This window comes from Microtus pennsylvanicus, chromosome 7 (genome assembly GCF_037038515.1).
Source record: "Microtus pennsylvanicus isolate mMicPen1 chromosome 7, mMicPen1.hap1, whole genome shotgun sequence".
Lineage (NCBI taxonomy): Eukaryota > Metazoa > Chordata > Mammalia > Rodentia > Cricetidae > Microtus > Microtus pennsylvanicus.
In genome coordinates this window covers 104,356,945-104,364,791 of record NC_134585.1, presented here as the reverse complement: position 1 = coordinate 104,364,791, position 7,847 = coordinate 104,356,945, and the positions used below count along the sequence as shown (strand labels likewise).

Here is a 7,847-nt window from a genome sequence, read left to right as displayed (position 1 = left end):
CTCTCTCTCTCTCTCTCTCTCTCTCTCTCTCTCTCTCTCTCTCTCTCTCTCCTTCTCTCTTTGTATTTGTTTCTCACTAAAGTATGAGCTTGCTAAACAGCTAAGGTAGTTGATCAGAAAGCTCAGGGATCTCCTATTTCTGTTTCCCCAGAACTATCATTTCAGGTACAACTTTAGCTCCTTGTCCTGGGATCATATTTATGTCATCAAGATTTCATAGCAAGCATATTGCAGACTGAACTACCTTCCATCCCTTGATATTTCTTGCCTAGTTACTATAAGAATAATCAATTCTTGAGTACTTACTTTGTAACACTATTTCAAAAAGGACATATGCATTTTGATAGTTTTGTATTTACAAGGACCTAGTAGGTTTGCAAAGAGAAATCTGAGCAGAGAGATGCTTTCTATATGGACTATTAAGCAGTAAGTTTTGGAGATTGGTGTTCTATCCAGGCAGCCTAGTAATTGATTGTGTAGGACTAATCATTATGGAATTTCCCAACTGTTTTGAAATAAGTATAGTGAACTTTCAATAGGAGGGCATCTTTTAATTAATTAATATTTTAATCAATGGATGTTTTGTCTACTCATATATCTGTGTACTACATGTATGCCTGATATCTATGGATGCCAGTAAAAGGGGCTGGATCACGCTGGGATTGGAGTTACAGTTGTGTGCCACCATGTGAATGCTGAGAATGTGCCCTGAAAGAGCTCCAGGGCTTTGACACTTTTAACAGTGAGAAATGTTATTGAATGATAGTTTTATTTCTTTACTCTATTTGTATTGTCTTGATTAAACCTATAAAATTACTTTTAACATTTATCATGTTAAAATTATTTTAAATTGGATTTTGGGTAATTCTATGAACCTTCCAATATCCTCGCTGCCAAGAGTAGTAGCCTCAGTAGAGTAGGGTTTTGGTGACCCCATTTTTAACTTTGAAGGGCCATTTCTTGCTTACAAGCTACTTGTTAAATATATAGCACCTTTATTTAGGTTATGAATGGAATATATTCTGCTTCAGCTCAAGGAACAAGTTGTGGATTTATGCTTCTCCCTGCCTGTTTTATATTTTCTAAAGATTGTTTTCCTCTTTATCGTCTGTGTGTTTTCAAGTTGAGTCTTTCCTTATATAGGCAAGATATGTCTATTCCTGTAAGACAATTAGGGACAAATGAACTGTCACTGAGGACATTTGTTAATGTTTGCAGATGGAATAATAAGTTTCTTCTTGGGGAATTCTTTGTCCTTGTTTTTGTTAGAAGTCTTGATGTGTTAATCTTAGTTCACAGAACAGAAGAAGGAGACATGGGTGAGCTCACTAGTCCTCTTCAGATCTGTGTGGGTTGTCTTACCAAACTCCGTGCCACAGCCTTTTGTTGAGTGTAGTGTCAATAATTCAAATGTCTGTCTTAATCTGTCCCTCAACTTAACATTGCTTTTCATATGTGTCTTTTTCAAAGTATTGACTCCCTGACTCTACACATATTAATGAAATTTCCCTGTTCTGTGTTGCATATATTAGTTCTTATGTTATTGAGGTTATAAGAACAAGTCAAATGATGTCTTGAATATATCTTTTTGCTGTGGGAAACTTTCTATTGCAGCTGCCTAGTGTACAGCAAATTCATTTTTTATCCTCCCCTCTGTCACCCTGCTTATGAAAACATCTTCAAATCATCTAAATTTTGTCCAATTCTGTGTTCCTTGTGAATCAACTTATTGTTTTATTGATCTAATGCTACTTTTAGTATTAGATCAGTAGAATTCTCAGGAGAGGACAGAAATATGTATACAAAATCAATATGTACTCTTAAATATTTGATATTTTTAAGGGTTGTGCATATGTTTTATGTAGGTAAGATGACACAGCATATAAGAAATGGTTCTCTAGGACTATAGTTACAGTCATTTGCATATGGCTGTGTAACTCTATGACAGAAATTTTTGGACTTTTGCCCTTTTCGTAAACTATTTAAGGAAACTTTCATAGGAGTATGGATTAGTACCTTTATTCTAGAGATATTATTTTTACATTATAGGAAATCCATTTATTTTTTATGAACTCAATTAAAAATATTCATTTTTTTTGGTCAGGGCTGGTCCATTATGCTGTTCCTTTGGAGATAATCAAATATACATAAAACTATTAGCCATTTAACAATAACATTAAAATTTCTATATCATATGAAAGATGGGTATGAACAGGGATTCAGAACCTGCCTGTAAAACAAACAGAGACAAGGTACAAGCTCATTAATAGAGCACTTGTCTACCATATGCAAGGCCTTGGTTTAACCCTCAGCTCTGTGAAAGCAAAATAAGCATTTCTACTGGTGGGTAATAGAAGCCTATTGACAAATTCTAACAGAGCAGACTACACACAGCAAAATAGTAAACTGTACAATACATCCTTATTTTGAGTATATTCCTTGATGTTTCAAAACTCAGTTTGTGAAAGAAACCAAGAGATGTAATCATTTCTGTTAGAGAATGTTTCTTCTGAAAATGGGACACATAGTACCTAAATGCCCCAAAGCTCTTTTCAACTTCTTGCCCACATCATAATGTCCATCAAAGTCCACAAAGACAAAGAGAGTATTTAGTTTTGACTTTTGAGCAGGTGTAACACCAGCTCTTCATCTTCTGCTAGGGGCAAGCCTGTATCCAAAGGCTCTAAAGTTTCCCACTTGGCCTTCCTTCCATCTTGGTTGTACTTCATCTACTTCAGTGTTATTCCTTTCCTCATTCCTTGCCTCTTCTTGGTGTCACTCAGCATGTGTTTTATATCTTCACTCTCAGAATCTTCAGAACATCTGTGCTTGTTTGGATCTGGAAGTGTGCTTGGATCAAGTCCATCAACATCTTCATCACTCCAGTCCGGAAAGGCTTCATCTTCATCTCTGGACTTTGTTTGTCTTTTATTGGCTTCTCTTCTGGCTTCTCTTTCTTTTAGCTGTCTTTCCTGATGCTTTGCTTTAATTTTCTTTTTATATTCTTCTTTGTCAAATTTGTCCTCTTCCTGGTGCCTTTCCTTTGCTTTGTCTCAGTTGATACCCCCGGTATCATCTTCTTCCTCCACATGTTTTGAAGCAGATTTTGAATCTGTGGCCACTGCTTCATCAGTAAATGTTATTTTCTTGTTCGCTTTAACATTTCTCTTCATTACTTCCTTTGCTTCTGCAACTTTCGTTAATTTTTCCTTGACACTGGATTGAGAAGATTCGTTTTTCAAAAAGGTTTGATTATTTTTAAGATCCAACCCAAACACATCAAGCTGCTTCACTGTGAGGAAATCAAAACCATGACCATCTTCCTCATCATCATCTCTGTCTAAGAACTGCATAGGACCTTGCTTAACCTCCTTCTGTGCCTCTTTAATATTGAGAACAGATTCAGTTTGAGGCTATCTTGCTTTTTCCAGTTTCTCTTCCATTTCTTCATCATCTGTGTCTTCATCTTCTTCTTCACTCTCACCACTAGCCAATATGTGTTCTGTCTCTTCTAGCTTTTTTTCCACTTTTCTGAAGGATGGACATTTTATCACTGAAATAGTTCTAAATTCTTCTACTTTGTCATTGGTGAGGGAGGGAGCCCTGGACTGATTGCTTTAGTGACTTGATTCCTTTTCGCTCCTTTGGTTGGCTGCTTCTCCCATTTTCTGAAGAAATCTTATCCATGGAGCTACATCAAGACCAAGAGACAGTGCATATTCAGTAATAGGTAACTTGCTCACATTAAATTCTTCTTTATCCTTCATAAGATATACTGAATGTATATAGAAGACAAAACACTTTTGAGCTCTTTCTTTTAAATCTTGATCTTGGGCTAAAAATGATTATAGTTTTTTTTCCAAACATCAATACATTTTTCTGGATTGATTTTGATCTCCTTCACCAGTACTTTCTTCTAGAGAAGTTGCTGCGCTATCTCTTGTTCTTCTGAGGGTAGTAAAATTGGTAAAGCTTTTCCGTCCTCTTTGTATCTGACAGTTCTTCCAACTCTGTGAATATATATGCTAGCATCTTCTGGACAATCAAACTGAAGAACCCAATTCACACCTGGGAAACCCAATCCTCTGGCTGCAATATCAGTAGCAAACAGCACGGCAGCTCTCTTCCAGACAAATTCATTGTAGACTTCCATTCTTCTCATCTGCTGTTGCCCACCATGGACAGCAAGGATAGAGATGCCTGGGTGCAGCTAGCAGAACACCCTATACAGGTACTAAACCTCTTTGCAACTGGAGAAAAGCACAATACATCTTCTTTCTGTGGCTTCTCAAAAAGGAAAACAGCACACTTGTATTTTGGTGCAGCTCACACACAATATAGTTCTGCTCCAATGTATCAGGGGTACTACATTTTGGTTTTATCTGAACTCAAACATACTCAGAGTCTTTCGAACTCAAGCGTGCAGGATCCTTTACAGATTTGGCCCGTGTGTCTGAGAAAAGTAAAACCTGGTGTTTCTTGGGAAGATTTTCAATAATAGCATTCATTGTGTCAGCAGAGCCCATGTCCAAGATCCTACCTGCTTCGAGAACTAACATCTGAATATTGGAGGCATGGAAGCATATTGTTTCATCCACTTGTTGAAGAAGTCGACCTGGTGTACAAAGGAGTATATTTATGTTGTTGATCCTCTCAGCTTCATGTTTCAAATTTTTTCCACCAAAGATGAGACTAGCTGAAAAGTCATGTATCTTTCCTACTATTCGTAGAACTGCAAATGTCTGATAGGCCAGTTCTTGAGGAGGCGAAATTATCAGAAATCCACTGCAGGCGATGTAAGGCTTCTAACACTGGAATGAGAAAAGCCAAATTTTGCCAGATTCAGTTTTGGCATCTCCAAGCACATCTTTACCTTGCAAAGCCAACCCTATGGTCTGCTTCTGTATCTCTGTTACCAAGTGGTACCAAGTTTCTCGTAAACATTTCAATGTTTTTTTGTTTTTTTGTTTTTTTTGACAAAGGAAAATCTGGATATCTTGTGATTTTATTTACATTTATTTCCTATAGTTCCGCATGAGGGGCTGATCCCCTCACACTCGACCTGCCATTCTGGCTTCTTCAGCTGTTTCCTCCACTTCTTATTTTGGTTCTGCCTGTGGCTGTGTTTTTTTCTTCCAGCGATTGAAGCTTTGCACAGAATTGGGTCAGGTAACTTGACCTAGAGAATCAATCAATGCATGGTAGCAGAACTCAGTACCCATGTCGCCCCCGACACGAGACACCTCAAGCCTTTGGTACCAGACAGAAGACGAGAAAACAGCGTGTGCAGAGTGCACAGGAGTGCATGCGCTATTATAGAGATATTTATATCTCTAGAATTTTGGCATATAACCATATGCCAAAATGTTTGCTAATAGCTTTTCCTCACAACAACCCTTTGTCTTATCTTTGCACACATCTCCATATTTCTCTGAGATAGACTTCATTCTCACTGTGCACAAATCTCCAAGTCAAGGCAGATAAAATTTGTTAAGTGAAAAACGAAAGCTGGTTAAGGGAAATTCCCAGGAATCCACAAGGATGACCCCCAGCTCAGACCCTAACCAATAGTAGTGACAGCACCTAAATTGCACTTCTCCTGTACCAGATTGATGACTATCTTAATTGTCATCATAGAACCTTTGCTCTACAATGTAAAGATTTATCACTCATATTAGTTTAATGAAATGCTGATTGGCAATAGCCAGGCAGGAAGTATAGGTGGGACTAGAAGAATTCTGGAAAAAGGAAAGGCATAGAAGGAGTCACTAGTCAGATCCAGAGGAAACACGCAAGATGACAGTGCCTCACTGGGAAGAGGTACCAAGTCAGGTGGCTAAACATAGATAAGAATTGTGGGTTAATTTAATTTGTAAGAGTCAGTCAATAGTTGAGATAATAGGCCAAACAGTTTATAATTAATACAAGCTTCTATGTGCTTCTTTGGGACCAATTGGCTCCGGGATCAGGCAGAACAGAAATTTGTATTTACAAAACTTTCTCCAACAACTGATGGAGGCAGATGCAGAAATCCACAGCTAAGTACTGGGCCAAGCTCCAAGAGTTCAGTTGACCCCAGAGAGGAGCGACAATATGAGCATACAGATCATGACCATGATGGTGATACCCATAGAAACAGCTGACCTGATCTTATGGAAGATCATTAACTTTGGCCTGGCTGCAGAGAAGCCTGCATAGGCCCAAACTAGGCCCACTGAATGTGGGTGACAGTTGCTTGACTAGGGCAGTCTGTGTACCCCCTGGCAGTGGAACCAAGATTTATCCCTAGTGCTTGAACTGAATTTTTAGAGCCCATTCTCCTGGGAGGGATACCTTGCTCCGCCTAGACATTGGGTGGGGGCTTAGGTCCTGTCTCAAAATGATGTGCCAGATTTTTTTGAACCCCCAGGGGAAGCCATACCCTCTCTGATGGTAAGGGATGGGGGGTTGGGGTCTGGGAGTTGTGCAGAGAGCAGGAGGAGAGGAGGGAGTAGGAACTGGGATTGGTATGTAAAAAAGAAAATATTGTTTTAAGAACGAAAATAAGAAGAAAAAAGGACAAAGTCAGAAAACGTGAAGAAATACTGGGACATGAAACTAAAAAGGAATTTTAGATACATCTAGTTATATATAACCATTCTTTCCTTCCACATTACTTAATTCCAAGCCACAGATGGAAGAAAACAGTGTTATATTTTCTCCAACCTGATATATTTAATTTGATGCTGATGGAACTTATGCTTTAAATACTATGCTGGCTATAAGTAAATTGCAGCAAATTGTAGAGACAACATTTGTATACATTCCAACTCTTTAATTCAAGTATGAGAACTATATAGACAAATCATCCTTAATACTACCCTTCATTTTTGAGGAAATAATGGCAAGTGATAGTTATGTGGAAAATAATTATGAAAGGATGTGCAAGTGGGAAGGATTAAGGTCATAATATAAATTCTAGTATAAATCACAATGAGAGTCTAAAGTTTTGAGGTAATTCTGGGTTATATAACTCATTATTTTATTTCTTTGTTTCAGGTATCACTATGTAATTCTAAATTAAGATTAGAAATCTCACTTCTTCCATCCCAACCTCCTGGGAGCTTGGGTTTGGAGCATAAACCACAGTATAGTCTCTAGTCTTTTATTTTGTAGAAAATAAGAATTAGTTTCCTATTTTATGCCATGTTATACTCTAAATGTTTACTTTTTTCAATCAGTTTTATGCCTTCAGAAATCCCATGCAGGCAATGCTTTGACAGAGAGTCGAAGTGTTTCTCTTTAGGTTTCATAGCAATGGGAGGACAAGGGTTAGGGCCTGCAAACTGTGCTTATAGATGTCTATGTTCTTAACTGCTAGAAATTTCCTTTCTTAAAGAGATACCCAATGAGGGGACAAGATGGGGCTCATGAATAAGACATCAGACTCAACTTAGAAACGGATTGAAATCAGGATCTGGAATATATTTCAGGGAGCTTGTCTTACATATTAAGTGCTTATGAATTGTTCCTTTTTGGAAACAGAATTGTTTACTTTATGTCACACGTAACTTAGAGTTGAATATGTAGGAAAAGTACTTAAAGAAATAAATGTTTAACATTATTGTTACCATTCTCTATCTATTATTTGTATAAACTGGGCAATGTACTTGATACTTTGCTCATGCCTTGTCATTTAATATTCATAATACTCTAAGCAACAGTGCTTCAAGTATTACTGTATCTATTTTACAGAGGCTCACAGTAGAGGTCAGAATAGGGAGAATGAACCAAAACTATAGTGCAGTGAAACTGCATAGTTAGGTCATCCAAACAATATCTTTACCCCTTCTGGGTAACATTTTTTC

General features: G+C 37.7%; 1 pseudogene; it reads right to left on the bottom strand.

The window, feature by feature from the left end:
* Positions 1-2,609: 2,609 nt before the first annotated feature.
* Positions 2,610-5,222, bottom strand: LOC142854039 (putative ATP-dependent RNA helicase DDX10 pseudogene; annotated as a pseudogene).
* Positions 5,223-7,847: the final 2,625 nt, after the last annotated feature.